The sequence below is a fragment of the Anser anser genome, assembly GCF_964211835.1.
Source record: "Anser anser genome assembly, chromosome: 2".
NCBI lineage: Eukaryota > Metazoa > Chordata > Aves > Anseriformes > Anatidae > Anser > Anser anser.
The window spans coordinates 3,916,497-3,940,844 of NC_139721.1; the positions used below are offsets into that span (position 1 = coordinate 3,916,497).

General features: G+C 45.7%; 1 long non-coding RNA gene across 2 annotated transcripts; it reads right to left on the reverse strand.

Annotated features, from left to right (window-relative positions):
* Positions 1-9,363: 9,363 nt before the first annotated feature.
* Positions 9,364-20,330, reverse strand: LOC310893375. 2 transcript variants are annotated; one of them, XR_014578943.1, is made up of 3 exons: positions 20,251-20,330; positions 12,158-12,373; positions 9,364-10,226 (listed from the first exon to the last, which is right to left on the reverse strand). It is a non-coding gene; the product is annotated as an uncharacterized lncRNA (long non-coding RNA). The 2 variants fall into 2 exon arrangements; XR_014578944.1 differs by lacking the exon at positions 20,251-20,330 and adding an exon at positions 18,988-19,156.
* Between the last annotated feature and the right edge of the window lie 4,018 nt (positions 20,331-24,348).

Consider the following 24,348-nt stretch of genomic DNA (forward strand, 5'->3'; position numbering starts at 1 on the left):
AATAAAAATTAAAAAAATAATAATAAATTAAAAGGACAAACAGAAAATAATTTTTAAAAAGACCAAAACCACACAGATTTTTGCAGCTCCCAATGGTCTGGATTGTCCTTGGACATATTTTTGTAGGGTCTACCCAAGGCCAACCCGATCATCTCCAAAGTGGGCCAGGTGAGCAAGCACATTAGCAAGTTGGCAGCTCTCCCTCATGAGTTTCTTTAAAAAGGAAATTGATAGGATTAATTGTATGCTAATTAAGCATGCCAAACAACCACTGGTGAGACCTGCCACCGTCTTGTGCTGTCATGAAACACAAGAGCCGTAAAACAAGTCCATGGCTCTGAGTGGGAGTAACGACAACACGGGGTTTGCCCTGCTCCGGTACCGCAGACCCAGCCCAACCCTTCTGCAAGAACAAAACACGCATTGCAAAATTTTTTTTGAGCTGAAATATTTCTGCAGTTTGCTCTCCTGCAAGCATATCTCATGCCAGCTGCAGCTGGTGTGGTGTCCTTGGGGCTCAGTGATGTCCCACAAGCCTGGGGTGGCTTTAGGCAGAAGCAGATTTGGCTTAAGGACTGGTATTGAATGGCACGGGGCTGTCTCAGCACAGTGCCCTCCACATCTCCTGCCTTTCCTGGCTCAGGTGGGTGCCACTGGTGTTGTTACCAAACCTTCCCAAACCACGGCTCTGAGACGTAGAGGTGAGGCAGATTGATTTGGTTTGGGGTCTGTATCTTAATCCCATAATCCGGATGCTCCTGGGAGGTTTTCTCTGCTTTATCCATTGCAAGTTGATGCCTTATGTTTATAGGTAGCAATCTGAGGTGTTTGCTTATTGGGCTATTAATGGGAATAGATTAATGAAGAGCAGGTGTTGGAATAGTTGTTTCAAGTCTGTTTTCTTTGGGTAAACAGAGAAGGTTGAGTGTCTTCATCACTGGATCCACCAGGTTTGGGTTCCCTGTTTTCTCAGACTAAGCTAACAAAAATTTTCAGACTGGGGCTCAGATTCAGCACAGCACTCAGCCATGTGCTCAAATCTCCTTGGCCTCCGTGGCACTTCACTGCAGCCTTGTGCAGTTTGCTAAATTTGAGGACCTTGGGTTTTTCGGATAACAAAGATAACATGTCCATGCCATTGCCATGCTAAGGGTCACCAAGTCATATTGCTGGCTATCACCAAGCTCTTCATCACTTTGTTCTCTCTGTAAGTGGTAAAATAAATTATAAGAGGATTTTTACCTGTTTTTATGTGCAAAAAAAGTCGTATGTCCCTTCCGTGAGGCTGGTGGAGCAGCAGCAAGCAAGCCATGCTGATCTCTTTCATTAAGCAAGACTCAGGCCTGCCTCAGCCTGTTGGCCAGCTGGCGTTTCAGCTGAGAAATGATGAGAGGTGGCTTCCTGCAGAGAAGGGTTCAAGATCTGAGGCATGACTTCGGTGGCCTATGTCCTATTTGGTGCTCATGTGACACAAGTGAAGAGCACCTGCCCTCCTGGAATTGTCCAGGTCTGAATACCAGGACATCTTCAATAGAGGACCAAGTGCCCAGGGAACCTGTGGACCATGCTATAGCTGCTGAAGGCCAAGTAGTCTCTCCAACATGATGCGTGCCCAAATAAATCAAGTATTTCTGGAACAGTTCACCATCATTCATATTTACAGGTGAAACACAGCTTGTGTCCGTAACGTTAATGTCTCTTTGTGTCCTGGACAGTGGTTGTGTCCAGCCTGCCCATTGGGAATGCTGTCTGTCCCACATACACTTGGAAATAAGCGGGGAGAATTGCGGGATTGCTGAGTCAAGAGCATGGTAGGGGCTCTTTTAACAGCTTAACATCCCATTCACCTCCCAGGCAGCTCCTAGCACTCTTTCATTTCTTAGTAAGGATGTAACCGAGGATGTTGGGGAGCCCACTGATAATTGTTATTTCTCCAATATCCTTCCAGCCAGGCACTTCACACTGAAAGTGGAGTGATAGTTTGGAGGCTGGAGGACAGAGCCAGCATGGCCATGCTGAGGCCATTTGCCATGCCCAAGGGATGCCACTTATTCTCCTCCAATATTTAAAACGTGGCAGTAAGATTTGGAGAAGGTTGTCATCTGTCTTTGGAGCTTCTCCCATCCCAGGGAAGTGACCACACTCTAGAGGTGCAATCCAGACCTCCAGCAAGCATTGGCTTTCTTCTGTAGGATTCGTCTTATTTTCTAGCCAAGGAAAAAGGGTTCTAACATACCTCCTCCCCTCTCCCAGGAAAAGATACTTGTCCACACCACTGAAGTCACTTTTCTCCAACACAGGGTGGCCACATCCTAGTTGCAGCTCTTGCTAAATCCTAAACCATGCTAGGGAGAAATACACTGGGTGCCTCAGCACAATTCAGGACCCATTCTGTTGTTCACCAGGGTGGATGGTCAAGCACCAGTGCTCAGGACTGTTCCTAGGTGCTGTTTATTTAGCTAATGTGTGTGGACCTGGAGCCTCCGAGAGGGATGATACTAAGTCTCGCTGCCACAACAGACCGTGGTCATTTGCTGCTGCTGTCCTTCACACCCAGCTCTGTGTCCTGTTATCTGAACCACGTTCTTCACTCCTGGAAAAGAAGGTGGTCAGGAGCCTCTGGGTCAGGAAGGCTGGGATGTCTGGGGAACAAGACAGGAGAGGGGTTGTGAATCCTGATTTCCTACCCTCCTGCCCCAGAGCTGTACATGGCTGTGTTTCTAGGCTGCAGTTTACAAGGGCGAGAGAAGGAAATGCCCTGAAGCGGCACCTGGGACTGCTGTTTGGTCTGTGTTCTGTTTTTCACACCCAACATGAAGCAGCATCTCCAGGACTTTCTCCAGGACACCAAGACGGGGTTAACCCAGCTGATTTTCAGGCCAACAAAGCCTTCTGATTGCCCAGTGCCAGCTGGCCGAATCCATCCTCCTCTTGCTGTCCTAAGACTCCCCCCTTCCTTCTCCACCTCTACTGCACCCAGCGTGCTCGGAAGGAGCAAGCACTGTCCCTCTGCCTTGGCTTTTGTCCCCTGCAGATTGGGATCCACCTGGGAGATGAAACCTCTTACATTGTGTGCTCTTTTTCCTTGCTCTTGCACTCCCTCTGCCGTCCCAAATGATCTATTGACACAGAGAAATGCTGCTGCCAGAGCTAAAAAATGCAGGGTGTTTCTGTATAACAGAAAATGAACCCGTTGATCTGAATTGGAGCTTACCTGTTGTTCAGGAAAAACGGGGTGAGAAATGGAGATGTGACAAGTGCAGCTCTAAAATGGGGGTTTCAACTTGAGGAAGGACTTCTTCAAAACCCCAAATTTCCCCCCATGGAGTCCCCCATCTCTGGACAAGCTCAAAAGCAGCGGCAGCTTTTTCAGTGGTCCAAGAGCCCATCTGTGGGGTTGTCTGAGCTAGCACTGGGCTCCCTTTTCTCTCTAGCAGTGACTATAGCAGGGGCAGAGGATCATGAGATAATCCAAGCTGCAAAGGACCTCAGTCTCTAGTCCAACCCGCTGTCAAAGCAGAGTCAGCTACAAGGCTCAGCCCAGGTTGCTCAGGGCTTTCTTCAGTCTGGTCCTGAAAACCTCCAAGGGGGGGGGAACCACACAACCTGTCCTGGTGTCCATCTGTCTTCACAATCCAACTCGATCTAGCAGATCTCTTAGGCTCTGTAGTTTGGGGCTGGCACTGCCAAAGCTGTATCAGGCTGAGGACAGTCCTGCACATCTGCCTTTCTCATCATTAAAACTAAGTCCTTCTGGGTGCAGAAGAGGAGCTCAGCTGAACCTCTGGAAACAAGCAAGTGCCAGAGTCTAGAAAGCAAAGCTGCCTGGTACACTCTTACATTAGCAGGTGGGGCCATTAGGACCCATTTCCCACCACTAACAGATGCACCATCAGCAGAGAAAATGGACATGAGCTTATATCAATGCCAGCAGCTTTCCCGTTCAGCTTGCAACTTGAGGAGCTTCACCATCTGAGGACCCTTTGCATGGCATCGTCCCCCAAACTCCTCTGCCACAGGGACCCCAGACTGAGGTGAGATGGTTCCCAGACAGGTGAGAGATGATGGCCAGGCTCAGAGGGCCAGGAGGCAGCTCTCCACCCCTCCATCTCTCTCTTAGCAGCCCAAAGCTACTGTCTTCTGCTCCTTTTTCCTCTCCCAGTCTTTCGGTGATGGCTCAGGTCATGGTGGCTGTCAGGAGCCCAAGGGATGCAGTAGAAGACAGGGCAGGAAGGGGGCAGGTGGGATTTCCTTTCCAAACCATGGCTGAGGCAGTGACATGTGTCTGTCTTATCCACACTCCTCTCTCTTGGTCCTTTGGAATGGACTTCTTGGCTCTACCACCACGTTGGGCACCCATCCCTTCAAAAACAGGCCCAAAATAAGAAGCCTCATAGTTCAGCTCTGGAGGCAAGCTCTGGAGGCCAGAAGAAACATAACCCCCAGAGGCTCTGTTAACCTTTCCCCAAACCGCTTTGCCTTTCAAAGCCAAAAAGATGAGAACTAATGGGGCTGCTGGGAAACGAGGGAGAGCACGGAATTGCTCTGCGTGTCCTTCTGAAGGTCCCAGAAGGAAAAGGTCTCTGACAAGGAGTTTATTTTCATTAAAAATGACAGGCCCAGCTCAACCACTCAAATAAACAAAGCAAGTCTGTAGAACAGCAAGTGCAAAAGGTCCTGGGTTATTTATAAAGGGCTTTTAAGTATATTAGGCCTAACACCAAGATAAATCAACCCTGCTAGGATTCCAGAGGCATATCACATGTGGCTCTAGCTGTTGTCAGCTTTGTGCCGGAATATATTTAGCGGGCTGCTATCTTCCAAATCTTCCCTGCTTTTTCCCTAGGGACTCCGCTTTGAAAACTAATACATTGAGACCAAACACAAGTTCCTGTGGTCAGTCACATATTGACCAGCTCAAATCCTTCGGAAGCATTCAGTTGCCATTGCGTTCAACAGGTATTTTGCTGCCCAGCATGTTGCAGAACAGCAAAGGATCTTGTTCAAGACCAGGTTTGCTCAGTCTGGCTGGCAGCAACAGGTTGGTTTTTATTTTCTGTGGTAGGCTACTTAGTTTAGAGGGTCTTCAACTTCTAACACTGTCAACCCACTTTCAAATAAATCTGAGGGATTACTTCGCAGCTGGCCATAATGAAGACGAGGATGCCTGGGGTCTTGTGGGAGTTGTTGAAACGACCAGTTTTGTAGGGTGGGATGACATGGCATGTCCTCAGCTGTGCGGAGCAGAACAGGGTTTCAGCTGGAGACTGACCATTCATGGGTCTACATGTAGGTGCCTACTGCCTTCTAGGGGTGTAATTCAGTGTCCTAACACAGCTGTTTCATACTGTATGAGATATTCCCACTGACCTTCAACTGCCACAATGGCAGGATGTGGGTGTCCTATGGCTGCCATGCCACATCTGGCCTTTTCTACATATCTCTCAGGTATCCTGAGGCACCTCAAACTGTACCAGATGTCTAAGCAACTGGATTGTTCTCTGCATGTCCCAGAAACTTGGGTGAAACTTGTCCCATATAGTGCCTTGCAAAGTATGGCTAGGGATAGTCGCATTTCTAACTATTGGCATTAATTCCTCCCAGCCTCGTTTGGAAAGGACTCCACACCAGGGAAGGGGACTTTGGGGGGAGAGGAATAATATCCTAGAGCTATGTTCAGATGGGTGCCCAACTTTGGGACACCAGTTTCCCTGCCAAAAAACAGTTGCTTGTGCACCTCTGTTGGAGCAGTCTGGACAGTTGGATTCTCTCTTCCAGAAGATGTAGGACAGGTTTTTTATCTTTCTTTGATGATGAGGCCAGAGTGTGTGTGACTGCCTGGGAAAGTGATGATGTTCTTTCAACATTGCAACACCGGCATCGTCGATAAGATTCAAGAAAACGAGAGGAGAGAGGGAAGTACTTGGTTTGGGGAACACTAGTGGAATCCTTTGGATTTGCTTTTTGATGCCACATACCTCATCTGTTTTCAATTTATTGAAATTAACTGCAGTTTAGAAACACCCAGTAACTGCCTAATTGGTTTGAACTAACTGACTACATACAACCCAGAAGATACCAGCTGGTGACCCCCTGCCTTTCTGAAATGGCTGTGGGAATTGTCTGCAGGAACAATTGCTCAGCAGGGAAAGCAAGCTTTGCAAAATCAGGCTTCACTGTGAGAAAAAGATGTGGTTTTGTTCAAGTTAATTCCAAATTTTTGTTATTAGTTTGATTTTTTTTTTCTTCCCGGAAAACTCAATTCAAGTATCCTGCTTTGGGTTAGTTTAGTGCCAGACATCTGCTTTTAACTTTGTGCCACGACACACAGCGTGGCAGCAAACCTCTTGCTTCAGCTGTGCTGTGCTGGGGTTGCCCAAGAACATAGCTCTCCCCTTTAGCCAGACAAGAAGCAGATGAAAGAACTGAGGAGATTGGGGAAAATTAAAATTTGGCCATCTCATCTAGGGATTTCTGTAGCTTTTTGCCACCACGGATGGGAAATAACACTGTTTTTCCAGAGTTTCGCTCAGCTTTGCTAGCAGCCATCTTAAAGATGACTGTCAGCCAAATTTTACCAACATCACAGACTCAAACATTCCCTATAAAAGACAGGGGTCTGGCCTCCATTGCCAATCACTTTTCTTTCTTTCCTCCATCCCTGCACTTAGCACTTGTAATTTGATGCTCCCGGTATTTCTGAGGGGGAAGTCAGCCTGGAAAATGTCGAGGACCAAGGTGATGTCCCCTTGAGCCATTCAGCCCAGCATTGCTGGGCTGGTACCATCAATACCAGCACTGCTCTGACCAGCTATAAAATCCCAGGCAAGTGTTTTCACTCTGGGACTGCTCAGAGTCGGTTAATTCCTGGAAACTTGCACCAGATGGCGGTGCCAGCCCATCTCCGACTTCATCTCTTAAATAACTACAAAGGCAAGCTCTGCAGTTTCCTGAATTGGTGGGGTTTGTGCTGGTTGCTGATGCCTGATGGAACACCCGGGCCATGCAGATGTCCCAGTGCAATGGTCCGTGATAAGGTGGACCTTCTTCAGCACCACTGTCTGCTCTGTCTTCCCAATATCCTGGGAGAAATTAGATACATACATACATACATGGAAGAGAAATTAGATAGCTAGACAGATAGATAAATAGATGATTGAATGATTGATAGATAGATAGATAGATAGACAGAAAATTACATAGAAAATTACAGAGAAGAGAAAAGAGAAAAGAGAAAAGAGAAAAGAGAAAAGAGAAAAGAGAAAAGAGAAAAGAGAAGAGAAGAGAAGAGAAGAGAAGAGAAGAGAAGAGAAGAGAAGAGAAGAGAAGAGAAGAGAAGAGAAGAGAAGAGAAGAGAAGAGAAGAGAAGAGAAGAGAAGAGAAGAGAAGAGAAGAGAAAAAAGAAAACCTCTGAAATACTGTCCTGAAAAGCAACAGCCAGTGAGCCAGGGCTGGCCCAGTTGTCACACTGGGGATATGTAAATTGCACCATATAGGTTGAAATACACAACTCCCCAGCCTGATCCTTCTCTGCCCAGCATTTTAAGCTTATTATTTCCACTTGAGCAACACTGGGAATGTGATTTATCTGGTCAGAGAGGAGACTGGCCTCCCCCCCACCCAAAGGTGTCTCTGGGTAGAGGCAGAGAGAAGATGAGGAAACCAGTCTGGCCTCACTGGGACATGGCTTTTGCCATTTCCCACAGCAGTAATGAGCACCTGCTCTGTGTCATGGTGATTTAAAAGCTCTGGTTGTGGCCAACAGAAATTTCAATCCCTCATTTGCCCCTGCAAGCACAACCTGATCCCAGGGGAATTCTGCATCGGAATGAAAATGTGTCCTAACGTTAATGTGTGCAAAGGTTTAGAGAGGCTGTCAAACAACCCCTGATCACTCATTGTTTAGCAGTTATGGATCCAAGCTACATAAATCAGTAACAGCACACTGGGAATTTGTCCACCTTTTTCTGCTGGAAACCCTCAAGGAATTTAGGCATGATGTAACTGAGGACCCTGCTCATCTTTCCAGCCTGTCTCCAGGTGGTGCCAACCTTCTGCAGGATGGGATGAGCACCATCTGAGCAGGGAAAGAGTTCAGGGAAGGACCACAGAGGGCAGGATGCAGGCAGCTTAGAGATAGGTACTTGCCCAGGGCCATGCCTCCTGCTCTATTTAATGGGTCAGGTAATAAAATGGTTTCCTTGTTCTCAGAACTTCTGAAGAAATTCTGACCGAAAAGGAAAAAAAAAAAAAAAAAAGAACTTGTTGAGTTTTTCACAGAAAATTAGAGTGAATGATGCAGATTCAACTTCTTTTTCTTGGCCAGCCCATAAGTAGGTCACTGACATGCCCTATGACAGCTACAGCTCTGTATCACTCTCATCCAACTCGACTACCCAACTTCCAACCACAATATTTACCCCCACTATTGCCTAATCGTGGGCTGGAAGGCTGCCAACCCTGTTCACGGGCTCAGAGCCAGAGCAGGTTGCTCAGAGCCCTAACTGGTTAAACTTTGAACATCTCTCCGGCTGGAGATGCTACAGGCTGTCTGGGCACCTATCCCAGTGCTTAACCACTCTCAGGGGAAACTTTTTTTCAAGATTTCTCATTGGAAATTCCTTTGCTGACACTTGGGCTTGTTGCCTCTTGCACCTTTGAGACAAGATCGGCTCCAGCTTTTTTCTATGTCCCCTTTAGGCATCAGAAGCCTCTTAAGTGCAAAATAAAGGAGAATAATCAATTTCCCTGACCTGCTGGCTATGTCCTTGCTGAAACAGCCCAGTATGTGGTTCATCTGCATTACTTCAAGGGTGCATGGCTGACTCCCATCTGTGTTGATTTGCTTCGCTTTGTTAAGAACTAGTGTTCACTGGCACAGTGATTTGAAGTTCCCTCTGCTATAGGATTTCTTATCCATCAGGCTCAAATAAAACTGTGTACAGCGTCCCTTCTTCTCTGGCTTTGACCACAGATTCACTGTGGGACCTGAGAAAATTTTCTCAACTAAGGTTTCATTCAAAATGTTTTGTTCCATGGAAAGGCTCAGTTTCAAATAAACCTGCGTTTTTTGATTAAAAAAAATAATAATCAGAAAGCATTTCAATCAGTTCTAGACAATTTTATTAATACCTACCTCAAAAGAGACACTCATGGAAGAGTTTTTCTTCATTACCATGATTTTTGGGAAAGGCTCTGGACTTTCAGGTTGTAACCAGAGATCATCTTTCTGATGTAGAAATATGACATGAAAGGTTTGGGCTTGATGATTTTATTGTGTCTGTCTTTATTTCACTAAGAGATTTAGCATTGACCTTCCTTAGTTTTGCTGAAAAAACAAAACAAAACAAAACAAAAAACTCCTGGATTCAAAAGAATATTTACTGCAATCTCTAAATTCTTCATAGCAGAGAAAAGAGTTTGAATCCTTAATAAAGTCTTCCTTCCTCCCAGTATCATTCATTCATTGGATAAAGGTAGGCTAAAACAAACATAAATGACTGGTAAAGGCAGAAATTTCAGTGATTAAAATATGATTCTCCCATTTGTGTGCCACATAAGTTCCTTGATTCTTAGGATACCGTTTCTCAACCTCTCCAGTTCAGCCTGAATGACTTCTGATGGCAAACAAAGCCAGCCTTTACCATGAATAAGGGTTGCAGGACTTTGGAAACAAAATATTCTGACAGGCATGGATGGTTCCTCTGATGCCCCCAGTTTGTGGATCAGCTGTTCGTCAGAGCCCTGGTTGGATAAAGTTCCTTCTGCCTGAGCTCCTGTAGTATTGCAATGGTTGTGTCTGTTGTCCAGCCCTGCTCCTACGTGAAACATTTGTCCATGTGCTCTGCATTTCTGCCTGAAAGGTTGTCACTCCCTGCTTTCCTCAACAGCAGAATAAACATCCCTCTTTGGAAAAGGCTTGATGATTAGGAGCAGAGCAAAGCTGACAGCCTGTGTTGCCTTCAGGGTTGTTCCTAGTCCTTTCCTAAGGAGGATATTGCATGGAGCTCATTCTTTAAGCAGACGTGAAGCCCTTTTGGGCATGGTTTTATGGCAAAATACTGATTAGCGCTTGTTGTATGGAAGAGGCATATGTTCAGCCCAGAGTGGTCAGAAAGCTAAAAGGGAAGAGTTCAACTTGAGGCCGCTTGAGCAATTACTGGCAAAAACACCTCTTATTTTTGTTGAAGCTTCTTACGTGTTTAGTCCTCGGAAAACCAAATTGCCTGAGGAAAAAAAGAAGAAAAAGAAAAAAAAAAACATATGAGCATCATTTGACTTTTGAAAGAGAATAACTGAGAAAACAACATGCATTTCATCTGGCACATGTCCACATCCAGCTCCCAATCCATTGTGTGTTTTGTGCTGCAGAAACACTGTCATTGCAGAGGTGGAGCTCCTTGAATTAGGACCAGCAAGGGCAAAGCATGGCACACATGGCTAGAAGGGAATGATTGCTGACTGCTAACCATGCTAGAACCCAGCTTGTACCCAAAGAGAGTAAGGCAAAGGTTTTGATGCCAACAGAAGGAAAGGTCTTTTCTTCTATGTGATACATACAATAAACCTGTGGGACTTGTCACAGGATGTCATGGGGGACAACATTATGAATGGGTTCACAAAGAATTTCTTCAAACTCATGGAGAATTTCAGCAGGACAACTTAGCACAGCGATCTGGCTTCAACTTCTGCCTTAACAAGCCCCTAAAATACCGATTAACAAAGGCAGAGCCTATCAAGTATGTTACTCTAGGCACCTGTGTTTCTCTCAGCCCAAACATCTGCTCTGCTGTCAGAAGCAGCATACTGAGATGCACGACAGAGACTGTCATTTATTGCCCAGTGTAGCAAGGAAAGAATGGGGGTTAATGAGATAATCCTTTATTTCACAGGCTGTGGAGGGCAGATTTTCAGCTGCTGTTAATCAGCCTAGCTTCCTACTTATCTGTGAGGCTCTGGAGATTTACCCCTGCTAAGGATCTGGCCCTGTTTGTCTTTTTCAGACACGATAGGACAAGAGTTTCCAGCACGCCCTCAAGAGCTCCCTTTGCACTGCAGAGGGTCCTAGCAAAGCCCTTGAGGCTTGCTGAAGGTGATCAGAGGAGTTTCCCCGTGTCCCTTCAGAACTGCCTTCAGCAGGGAGAGAAGGATTTCTTAGAAGTGCCTCAAGAACAGCTAGTCTGGGAGGTTTTCAGTGCAGCATGGGCTTTTCTTAGCAATGAACAATGTCCGTCTCTTGGGATCCATCAGACATTTGAACGCTGGGTGGCTGGGCGGAGGTATACATCATATCTGTTAAGCTAAACATGGCAATGCAAGCCAATCCTTCTCAAAAACAAATGCAGAAACATTATTTTTCCAGCAGGAAAAAATAAATAAAAATAAAAAATCACGCATAGACAGCACAATAGGGGCGGCTATTTGGCAGCCCCCACCCGTTCTCATGGGACCAGCCTATCTGGTCCTAAAGGAATTGCCACCATCTCGTAACATTATAAAGTTTCTTTCCCTGTAAGTTGCTAAATAAACTTTTCTAATAACTATAATGTGAACTGATCCCAGCTGCTCAGAAGACAGATGGCCGTATCGCAGATCAGTATCAGACCCTGACGTAACGCTCGAGAGCTTTGCCTGCCCTGGTTCCCACCCCTTATGATATCCTATTTCACAAGAGTAATTGCTAGCAATCCCCGGCCAACAGCTCAGAGGCTGGAAATGATATGTAGAGACGAGCTCTGCTCCTGCTCTGAAGGATTTACACCAGCTGGCTGAGCTGCTGTAGGCAACCAGAGAGAAGTGTTGCCTGCCGATGATATTAATGGGGCAGGGAAGTTTTGAGGTTCCTGCTGGTTGACACAGTCAGCCTGGGGTGGGGGCAGCCCATAAAGAACAGGTGATTTCAGCCCCATTTCTGCCGGGTTAATTACCTGCAGAGCTCATGTCAGCTACCAAAAGCTTCGGGATGAACGGCTTGGGACTTATTGTCCTCTGAGACCGAAATACCACATTGCTGCTAAAGGCTGTGCTTTCCACAAAGCATTGGCAGGGCAGTATGAAGAGGATGCTGTGAGGAAGGCATTCTGTGCAGCTGTAGGTGTCAGGGCTTTATTTTTGCCTGTGATAACACAATTCGCCTGCGTGCCAAGGTAAAACCTACCACCTGGTCCTTAGTTGTGTTAAATCAAAGACAGTCAGTGGGCCTTAATGGAAGTGTTATGCTCCCAGCAAGCTTCATGTGGGACTTCCTCCTTCAGTTCATCAGCTGCAGCCTATCAGTCAGCCTCAAAGGGGTCTTCCAGGGGTCTGTCCCACAGAGGACAGCCAAAGGTCTGGCTCCATCCGTCTTCCATCTCCCACCAGAGCCAGCAGTCACCTAGGAAAGTGAGTACAAACAGGGAGAAACTGCAGTACAACTCCCCCAAAATATTCCCACTTCAGTCAGAATAGTTATATTTCTCCCTAAGGATCCTGACTGTATTCTCCTTGAATGGATTCGTCCAGGCATAGGAAACCTTTTCTGCATTTACAAAACCCTGTGGCGTGGAGATCCATGTTCAGCTGCACACTTGGTGAGGAAGGAGCTGCAACCAGGACCACTTTAAATATGAGACAGTTCTTGCTGTTTCCAGAAGGACAAGCCTCTCAGCCCTCAGGAAATGGTGTTAGTTTTATGTATTTTCTGTGCCAGAAGGCACCAAATAAATCCTTAGGATCTAGGATTTCTTAGGAAGGTCGTCTGGGTGTCTCATCTGCCCAGAGGTGATGCTGGGCATCACTCAGGGTACATGGGGAAGGCTGAGCCACAGCAGGCCCATTGGCACTGCAAGGAAATACCTGCTAGAGGATGCTCTAAAGCACCACATCTGCATGAGACAGAGTTGTAAATGTCTACATCAAGAGCATGGCCCACACTATATGGCATTTCAGCTTCCCTTCACTCCAGACTGGTGAATCCCCCCCCACCTGGCCACACGCACCAGCCAAAACGCAGATATCGGTGGCATAGACACTAAAACCTCTTCCTGCCCACCCATATGTGCTCATGGCCCAGCAGCTGGACGAGTCTATTCCATGAGCTCAAGTAACAGAGATGTATTTGGGAGCTAAACATCCTGCAGTCCAGAAGGGGCTGCCAAAAGAAAAAAGTTTCCTTCCTTGCTTCAAATCCTACAGGCTTTTTGCAGCTGGAGACATCCCAGGGTCTCGCTGTTGTTTGTTAGCCTGCTCTCCTTGCCCCCAGCAGATGGGTGCATCTCTGAGGTAGCACGGGTCAGGGGTACGAGTATATGGACCCCCTGAAAACCCAGTGCTTCATACCTGGAGACTCTACCCCTTGTCCCCAGTGCCAGCTCTCAAGTCCATTTGCTTTGTGATCACAGAAGCTTTCGTTCCCATTTTGGTACCTCTGGCAGCACCTCCTTTCCTAGGCATGCTTTGAGGCTCTCACCCATAGAAGTCCTCTTCCATAAAAGAGGAGGGCACTGGGTCAAGCCTATGGGGAGAATTCAGGTGCCCTGGCACCTGGCCTGGTTTTCAGCATCAATTTGATTCACTGCACCAAAAGAAAACTCACCATGACATTGTCCACAGCTCTCCAATATCATCCAATTTTTTCTTTAATGTATATACAAAAGCACTTTACCTCCGTGTGGGCTTTACCAGCCTTGTGCCCTGCAAAGTGCTCAGAGTAGCCCCCAGAAAGGTGGAGGCCATTTAATAAGAGACCTTTAATGTATTAACCTTCTCTTCCCGACCATTTAACAAGACACTTTTAATGCATTAACTTTCTCTTCCTGACCTGCTTGTGCCAACCCTGCGGTGGTTTCCTACCCAGTCCCAGCAGCTGATGGGTCCTGGTGCAGCCCAACCCCTCTTCCCAAATGCAAAACCCTGCAGATACCCCTCTTCTTCAATATTAAAGAGGAAAAACCCTTCCTTGCCAGGACTATTGGTGACCCTGGGAGGCTCCAGGCACAACTCCTCACCCTACTGCCCCTCGGCAGCCCGCTGGGTCCAGCCACTGTCCCACCAGCGTGGGCGTGAGCTCCCCCAAGGGGAAGGAGACCGAGGTGCCAAGGGATATTGCTGCACTGACAGCTGGATTTACACTTTCTCCATCTGGGCCAGACGTCACTTCTCACAGCTCATTGCTCTGCTTTGTGTCCAGGGCTGCTTCTCCCTCCCTCCTCTCCCTTTATGTATAGATATTTTATTGCAAACACTCCGGTTTTTACGACCGGATTTTTCACGCTCTGGCCCACTTCCCCCATCAATTCTTTTGTCACTTTTACTGTCAGCTGCTCCTGGATAAAAATAACAAGAAGGGCCAGGTTTCGTGAGCCTGTCTGCGTGCTCATGGGAACCTACAGAGAACAAGGGGAAAATTATTCTGAATAACCAGGCTATCTGTCAGGAGAAGCAGTCACTGATAATAATAGGCTGGTGGGTTGTAACTTACGATTTAATTGAAATGCTGCTCTATTCTTCTTTGAGATCCTCTAGCTGGGTGTCCATTAGTTCACCCCAGCCTGAACTGGGAGCCAGGAACTGCCGCTGTAATTCCCAGCGAGACCCTGCTGCCTTCAGCTGCTCTGCCCCGCTCCCACCCAACCATGAGACCAACCCGCACCTCTCCCAGGCCATCTCTAGCAACCGATGTGAAATACATCAGCATATAAAGTCAAATCCGGAGGAAAATTCATCCTTCCCTTGGTTGACAGATGCAGAGCAGGAGGGTTTCATTAGCAAAGGGAAAACCTCCCGAGCAGCAGAGGGCAGCTGGTTCTCCTTGGCTCGGTCTGTCGTCGCTGCACTTTGTGAGATTTGCAGCAAAGAAATCCAAATAATCCCTAAATACACAGTCGGAGCAGCTAATGCTGGTTTTCATCCTCCACAGAATAACCACACCACAGTTCTCCCACCAGGAAATCTGCATGCAGCCACCTTGCCTTGGATGTAAGGAGAGTTTAGCAGTCCAGACATGCCTAGATCATTCCCATTGAGCTCAAGGGAATAGAAAATACCCTGACACTGGTGAATTTACTGTTGTAGACATAGGTGGCCAGTTGGCATTGCAGCTTCTGTCCTTCTGACCTGAGCATTGCTCAAACTATGCTTTGTAGGACTGTTCTTATTATGGGACCAACTCAGAACTGGGTTGCAACCCAGAACTTTGCTGCTGTTTTTGTTTACTTACAAAAAAAAAAAAAAAAGCCACCACCATAACTTATTCTTCAAAGCAGTTCCCAATTGCAAATCTGTTTTCTTCTATGTCCAAGAGAGCTCCGTCTCCCTGCTTGTCCTCCTCACCGAAAGCTGTGCTCCTGGCTTTCTACTTACACCCCAGCCCCAGCTCCAAGACACTTTCTCCCAGCCTGCACCTTTCTGTGCTTCCACCTTCTCTTCTTCTCACTGTTTATATTCCCCCCCCAAAAAGCTTTCTTTTAACCTTTTCGCAACAGAGGGGATGTTCTGCCAGCCCCCCACCACGTGTGGGACACCAGTCCCAAAGGCAGCCTGACCTCCCCAGCGTGGCAACGAGGACAGCACCATCCCAGAAGCCATGCTGAGATTTCAGTGAGACCCCAAGACATGGAGATAGATTTCTACAAAAGGTTTCTCTTTCAGCAGATTGCCATTTTCTGACAGAAAGGAAGCCAACTCTTGTAAAAAGCAACCTGGACACCGCTGCTCCAAGAACAGCACGAGCAAAATTCATTTCTCTTCACTGCAAGCACCCAGCAGCTAGGCACTAAATCTGGGTCCATCGTTTGAGCTTCTTCTCTTGTTAGTATCTGAACAGACCATCCCGTGCGTATTATAGCTGAGTCTTTTAAGGTGTTAAATATTTCTGATAAAAACATTTTCCTATAAAGATGGGAGACCCTCCTTTAAAGTTACGACTATCTGCCAGGTAATATGAGCTATAGTAAGTGAAGGCTAAATTTCTCATCGCTCCTTGCAGGGAAAGAAAGGCTTGGTTTATAGGATTTTTCTTTTCCTTGAAAGAAAGGCTTAGGAACAATTTCTCAGTGCTTTTTCACAAGCACAGAAGGTGCTGTAGCAGCTCAGAAATACCTGGATAATGCAGTAGTTCATCTCCAGGGATATAACTTTCATTTATATCGCACACTAAACAAATATACTAAAGTTGCATTTTTTTTTCATTCATATTAATTAGGCTGAGAGCATCACAGAGAGAATGACACAATTGCGATTCTAATTGGCAGGAAAGCACAGTTTCCAAGTTAACAGGAAAAAAAATTTCCTGTCCAAATTGGATTCAAATCAGTATATGTATATTTTTTCATTTCCTGGAAACTGGAAGCTTTCCAAACGTGGAGCACACCCATTGGACTTGGCATTCTATCAGTTCCACAGCCAGTAGCATCAAAACAGAAATTGATACCAGTTGCACTGCGTTGCCACAGGCAGCACCCACGTTCCCCTGCTCCTGGGGTTAATCGCTGTGTGAACGCAACCAGGGCTCGAAAAACAGCAGGTTCAAGACTTCCTGGCCCATAATCCTGGCCAGGTTCCACTGAAGTCCAACCTTGGACTCAGTTAAATCTCTTTATACCCAAGCTTTTTTCAAACAGAGAATTTCATGTTTTCTGAATTAGCATTTTCCCATGACCCTTTTACTTTAGGAAAAAAAGAAACGAACAACACACGATAATCTGAGTAAGTCTGACTGCAATTGTTGGTCTTTCATATGCCTATCCTTGATTTTACACGGCCATCTCTGCAACCTCTCCTACCCAAGCAAGGGCCAAGCATGCATAATATAATCACATAACTAGTAAAAGTACTCATGTCAGAGATAGCCTGGAAACAGCAGATAAAACCACAGATTAAAAATAACTTCAACCCAGATGGAGTCAAGGCTGAAAGCATATTAGCAGTTTTCAGGTAAATATGTTACAGAATATATACACCACAAAGTATTACAAACATTGGGAATTCACTATAAGTTTAAATTTAAAGAAATGCAAACATGTTAATACAAAGAAACGTGAAAGTAGGATAACCAAAAATATTTACTCTGTCCTGTAGCAAGTCTCCACAAAACCCATTTCATTATGATAGGCGCTCTATTTCTATTTTTCAGTCATCAGATGGATTGAGCTGCCCAAGGTCATGTTAGATATTTTCACTTTCCTCCTTGGTGATGCTTTTCGTACAAAATTAACAAACAAACGTCAAGAGCTTTAAAAAAGCGGTTTTGCAAAAGTACATGTAGGCAGTGGAATTTTCTTGCAATAACAGTCTTATGGCTGGAGTTGTTTAAATGTAGATGGGGCACTTGAGAATGAAACAAAGAGAGAATCCCGTTCTGCTCCTGCCGGGGCATGTGGACAGGATGACCTAACAAGTCTTTCCCATCTGCCATCCCCGTGGTTCTCTGAGAAATCAAATCCCAGGAGACCCCAGGGCCTGATCCTGAGAGGTGAACCCAGCAGACTAGACTTCACCCTACTTAGATTTACTATAAATAAAATTGTGTCGGGGCCAATTCCTGGCATTTGCCTCTTTCTCAGTCCTTTCAGTCAGCCCCTCTTGGCATTTAATGATGTGATTTTTCCAGCAAAGTATGGATTGCTTTCACTTCCATGTTTTTCTCAGCTGTCTGACTCAGAAATGTGGGCTGTCTTGGTTAAATCTGGGGTGCCAACGCTAGAGAAATGGGCAAAGATGTCAATAAATAAATAAATAAATAGAACACACCTAATTTTGCAAATATTTGTGCAAAGGAAAAAATGAATCTGGATCTGACATGTCTACCCTCTCGCTGAGTGTATAGTAAGCATGCCAACGGATGAGTTTTCTGGCAAGAAACTTGGTATAAAGAGAATACACTAAGTGAATTCTCAAAAATATTTCAGGAGGGTTAATTATCATTGCGCAACCCTTATTCTAAATGCCATTAATCTCATCAAAGATCAAAAACATTACTGTGTAATCTGTGTACCCTACAAAAAGTTAACCAGACATGCAACTGTCAGTAACTGAAAAATATTTACTACAAGAAGATGAAAAATAATATCCAATAATTTGTACAATCAAGAAAACCTTCATTCCCTAGGGGACAAATTGAAAACAGAAGAGGAGACTAGATTCCTGGAATGTGTTATTTGACTGAATTACGTTCTCAGCCTTCATTTCTTTTTTTTTTTTTTTATGTGCCGTCCGATCTGGGAAAAGCGTTTGACAATATTTTAAAGCTGGTAACAATTGTTGGTGGGAAACTACTCATTTGACTGAAATCAGCCATTTTCTGTCAAACCAGGAGTTTACACATGAAATTTCCATTTTCCATATAATAATTTTAGCCAGAAAAAATGCCCTGGAACAGACATTTCAGTCAATCTCATGGAAGTTAGCAACTAAATCCAGAGTGAATTGCTGAGAATTTGGAAATTATTTGCATTCAGCTTTCAAACACTGATAAAAACGGAACTTAAAATATAATAAAAACTGTATGATGCTTACAAAAAAATTACTTTTTTTCAAGTGCACATCTGGGGGCAGAGGTGTCCTTTCTAGTCCAGAAAAACACCTTCACCATGTGCTGGCACTGCTAACAAGATCAACAGCAATGTTGACGCCAACATGCTGTGTCCTCTGACTAGCAGATAAAGGAATCCACCACCCCCAGGGTTACACCTCAGTGCCCTGGATTCCTTCTCCTTCATACTCCACTGGGTCAGATATCATCAAGGTATCAACGGTCGAAAAATCTAGCTGAACAAAAAGATGGCATCTGAGAAAAACAAGAGCTTCCAAGTGTAATAAAGTTCATATGCACACATAGATACTATATTTTTTAAATAAAATAAATAAAAAAGTTGTGGACGGCCTTTTTCCCAACCATACATAGGTCTGAACCCTGGCCAGGACTCCCCACATCTCTTCCATATGAACTGGTTCTGGTGCAGAAGTGTCACATTTTATAGTCCTCCATCCCCACAAGTCAATAACAAATACCTTGATCAGCCCAAATTCATTCCAGAAATTCAGCCCAACTTCTTGTCACCTCAGCACAAGATATAAAGGACTTTTGGTGTAAAGAGGGGCGATCTTCTTCTTCTGGTCTATTCACTGGTTTCCATTTGCCAAGTTCTGTCTGCTTTCCACAGGGCCACTGTCCATGGAGAAGGCAATGAATACATGGGCACAGCATACTGCCTCTTGGAAGGGCCAACGAACATCACATGGATCAGAAATTAAGATGTCAAAAAAAGGTAGACCTGGTGCCCTGACAGATGGTAAAGACCTGGGGACGTTCCTGGCTCTCTGTACCCTTCCCATAATGGATAGTTTTGTGTCCGTCTTGGACAGCACCACATCATGCATCCAAAAAGAAGACAATAAAAAGACTGTCCTCCACGTCCTGGTGTGCCAATACTCAGTATCCCCAACCCTCCACCCAGACCAGTAAATGGAAGGCTGAGTTCTCTCTGTTGGCAAAGCAAGGTATTTTATTCCCAGGTCCACAGTCAAATTTCTCAGTACTTCATGGCTGGACCATGCCCTCGACTTCCACCCAGCCTGACTGGGCTTTGGGAGCTGGCAGCTCATTACAGAAATCACCCATAATAAGCAGATCAATAAACAGCAATTATGAGAAGCTCATTTGTGGAGAAGGCCAAGGCCACACTGGGGAATGACTGCATGTAAGGAGGAGACAACTGCATGGTCCTCAAGTTCCTCCCATTGACCTGGAAGGCAGGCACAGAAGCATAGACATCTCAACACAGTCCTAGGCAAGCCATCACAGGGAATATACGGTGCTACCCAGCAGTCCCAAGCCAAGCTATTGTGGACCTGCTGTCCACAATGGCAATGACATGAGTCACGTTTTCAGTCTAGTCCATACAACATCTTGCCCTTCCCAAAGCAACCAGTCCCAAGAGGGAGAAACTGATATCCACTTATCTGAGTCTTGAGAAAAGCAGAAGACTGTGAATAAGCAGCAATGGTAGAAGGAATTAAGGTTACTCTGTGCTTGCTAGCTTCATTCCTCTGCACCCATTTTTCTAGCCAATAATGGAGACTACGCCTCTTCAAAGGAAGGTCATGCTCCTATCTCAGCCAGTGGCAAAATGCCCAGCAATTTTAGCAAGAGCAAAACAAAGACTTGTGGAAAAAAAAAAAAAAAGAAAAAAAAAAAGAGGGAGCAAATTCATGCTTGCCATAAATGTTCTTGCGTGCCGGCTTTCTATCTGCAAAGGCTTTGTGTGAGCTCACCTCGTCCCCGTCATCTCCAGCCGTCAGCCTGCGCGTGGGTGGTCAGGGCAGCACTCACCGCAGGGCGAGCGTATATCAAGGAGCGATGATATCAACAAGCCGCCCAGCACCAGAGCTCTGCCCTGCTCAGGAGGGGTGGTCCCACATGCTGAGATCTCCCATGTTGGGTAGTGCTCAGGAGGTGCACGCAGACGATGCCAGCCCATCGTGCCAGAACCAGGAGGAGAGAGATGAAGGAATTCAGGCTGGGAGCTTCCCAGCATTGCCATGCAGCGTCGTCTTCCAATGTTTGCTCATTCTCTGTCGATTTCAGAGCCTGTGTACATTGCTACCCTAACTCAGCGTTAAGCCGTGCTGCTGACACTGTGCAGAGGAAAGTGATGGTGCTGGGGATTTGGATATTATTTCAACATACAGCTTTGCTCCAATTCTTTATTGCCCAGGTAAGGGAATAGAGCCCAAGCTCCAAGGCAGCCTGCCAGGCAAGGGTCCTGGCGTCTCCAGCTCTGAGCAGTTCACCCAATGAAACACCTTGAATGTCCACCAAGATGCTACTCTGCTCAGAAGCCCCCACAATAATCACCAGAGTAAAGTGGCAGGAAGCAGGCTGACATCCACTGGAGCCTACCTTGATAGGAGCTAGGACACGTCAGCCCCACGGGATACTCCCAGGTATGGGAGGGTGTGGACTATAATCCCATCTGACATGTAAGGGTAATTATTCTTCATTTTCCTTGCTCATCACCTAGGTAATTAGCCCAGTGGGGCAGAAATGGCTTCTCACCTTGTCTAGTGGCAAAACCTCTCCTGGAAACCACACAGAGTAAATCAGCACACAATAGTTTCCAACAGACTTGAGATACAACAATTTTCTTGGCAACATTTGAAACTTTTTCCTTTTTTTTTTTTTCCCAAGGTCTTGAAAGGCTCTAGGGGGAAAGAGGAAGAAATATTTTTTAAGATGAAAGAGGAGCACAGGTGCAACATGAGCCCTCACGTTACTGAGCTGTGGCTGTCAGAAGTGTTAGGGCATTGGATTCTCAGGCATTCATCTCCAACTCTCTTGTATAAACAAAAGTCTAAACAGCCAAGCAAAGGCTTTAGGTCCTAGGGAGTTGAGCATTTTTCTACAGTGCTCTTCACAGGGAAAGAATGCAGATCCAGAGATGGACAATCTGCTTTAAGCCATCCTCACAGTTGACGTCACCATGGTTAAACTAAGCAATTTTGGGGCCAGTAATGACAAAAAGGGCAAATTCTTCTTTGAACGGTTACTCCAAGAGCTATCCCACCTGCTCTGGGGGCAAACCAAGATCCTTCTTATCTGACCAGAGGGCTCTTTGGAAAGCAAAAAAGACCCTGAGATGGCCACGTAGACCTGGCCAATCACCCACATTGTCACAAGCATCCCACCACTCTCTTCAACAGGGCAGAAAAAAACCAAGATGATTGTACTTGAGGCCATCTCTCTCTTGTCATCTCTCACCTTGCAAAGTGCAGGGTATAAAAGAAATCTGCATGGTGTGGCTGTGGGAGCACAAGTGGAGGCCAAGGATAAGGGCATTATTATGAATAATGAACATATGTTGTGTTTTCTCACAGATTTGATGAGAGGAATGAAAGGGGATTAGTTAGTTTGTATTCTCCTCACCATCCTCCTGATTAACCTCCTAAGAGGCAGTACAGGCTGAGATTCCCTCCAGATTGTGACACATAAACGTAGCTGCTCCCATGTAAGTTTAGTGAGTGAGTTTCCACCAAAGTCACTTCACATGAGCCATTGGCACCTAGAGTTCAGCCCATCCCATTCTACAGAAGATACCCAGTTTGGTATGGATTCATTTTCCTGAAAGGAGATATCCAGAAATGCCTGAGATGCCCAAGGGCATTTAAGATGTCCACATGAATCTAGTATAGACAAGAAACAGGGTCCTTTTCAAATGAGGAGGTATTTAGATAATTGAATCCCATCCACAGCTTCCCCATAGTAGTTGATGACATTGACATATCAGGTAGCCAGATATGTCCTCAGGCTACCTGGATGTTCTCCTCAGCATCTGGTCTTTGGGAATGATCTAAATTTCTTGTTGATGCCGAACAAAGTGTTGGCAACAAAAATGTCGCCTTCTCTAGGCAAATGTCACTGTCTGTTCAGACTCTGCATACTGCCTCCCATAATAATGATGCCTTCTGCTCTAATCTCTGTGCTTTCAAGCCTGCAAGCTACCTGCCTAGTGCAAAGGTATTAATTCAGATATCCAGAACACATTAAACCATAGTGGGAAGGCCTCCACAAAGCTCATTTAACATTAAAGATTAGAAAAAAAAAATAATCATTTAAGCAGAAAAGTGTCCCTGTATGTTCCAATGGGTTTTCATTTGAAGCAGCCGGGATATTCTCTCACCTCTCTGAAGACACCCCAGAAGAATCACCATTCTCCACCTCAATGAGGTTCTATATTTATACAACCCCTTCATCTCCAGAGTTCAGAAATGTTCTTTGTATATCGGTCTTCTTGGCATTTAAGAACCATTTCCCACCTAATTCTTTCAGCGCCTTTACCTGCGTTGGTGGGACCTCCATTCAAACTATGATCATCATGCTTGCTACAGGCTTCTTGGTCCTAGAAGGTTACATTTGAATGTCCATGCCTAATCTATCTCAAAAAGAATGACATCAAGAAAGGAGTGATGAGGCTGCCCAGCTGGCTGAACCCAAGCTCAGTATAACCTCAGCACTGTTGCAGCATCTCCATTTGGTGCCGATGTCTCTACACTGCCAATTCCTTGGGTATGGAAGCTGAGATGATAGCAAAAGCCATCCATATCCATTTTTTTCCCCTAAAATAAGGGTTTCCTTGCCTGCATCCAAAATGTTTTTGTTCCCCAGCTCCGGTGCACCAAGCACTGCCTCTGGACACATCAGCCATCCCCTGGGACTAACAGGAGAACAAGCTGGGTGAGTCAGCATCCTGCCTCCAAGAGTGGACGCCCAAGAAAGAACATAGGCTTAGGACAAATATATTACAATATTTCCTTAAAACGCTTCCCAGCATTCAACAGTCTGGGGGGTGGGAATTTCCCAGGTAAGAGGGATTTCTGCATGTAGTCTTCAATGAATTTCTCTTCCAGACTTCTCCAGGCTCTTTATGAGCCTAAACAAGCTTTCCCATGCATAGCCTCCTTAGCAAGGAGCTCTACAATTTTATGTTATGTGAACCAGCATTTCTTTTTTTGCTTGTCTTGAACTTGTCCCTTGGTAGCTTCTTTTGGTGTCCTCTAGTTCTTGCACTTCAGAGATTGTGAAGAGTCACCCCCCAGCCTCCCCCTCTGTGCTGCTCAAGAGAAATATTGTCAGATGCCCCTTTACTCTTCACATTTTCAGCCTGAGACTTCCTGAAATTTGGCAGCACTGCCTCTTCTCTCCAGAGCAGGTCAGCAGAGGGAGCTGCTGGTCTGAGCCCTTCCAGCAGCTCACGTCTCTGTGCGTGTTTCAGCTTCTAGCGCTCAGTCTAAATATAAAACAATACCCATTGTTTCTCCCAGCTGCCTGTCTGCTAGTTTCAGGGGAATGCAATCAAATAGCCAATTAAGGCAATGCACTCAAAAGGAAGAATAGTGGTACTTAAGATAATGCTTTATTCTGAACAAAGGCAGATCTCAGGGCTTGTAGTAAGGCACCAGCCAAGGGAACGAGGCAAGCAAGAACAAAACTCCCGAGTCAGAATGACCCCTGGATCTTTCCATGTTTTAGGGAAGTTGCTTTCACCTGAAACGTCAGAGCTTGAAAGATTTTGCCTTGAATATCAGGTACTGTGGGGATTCGCAGGAACATAGCTTGTGTTTTGCTGGAAACTGTTTTTAAGCCTTGGAGAGATCACCCGAGCTCTCCGTGCCGCCGTTTCTCCAAACACCTGGGCTTTGACCACCCTTACTGTAGGTGCCCAGGACAGGGAGCATTTCTTGCCGTGGTGGTTAGAGGAGGCCTCAGCTGATGGGACCCATGTTAACTTTGCCACGTGTTCAGCTCAGAGAAAAAAAATAATCTGAAAATGTCTGAAAAACCTCAGTTTCCAGTGTATTCCCCTAGATACTAGC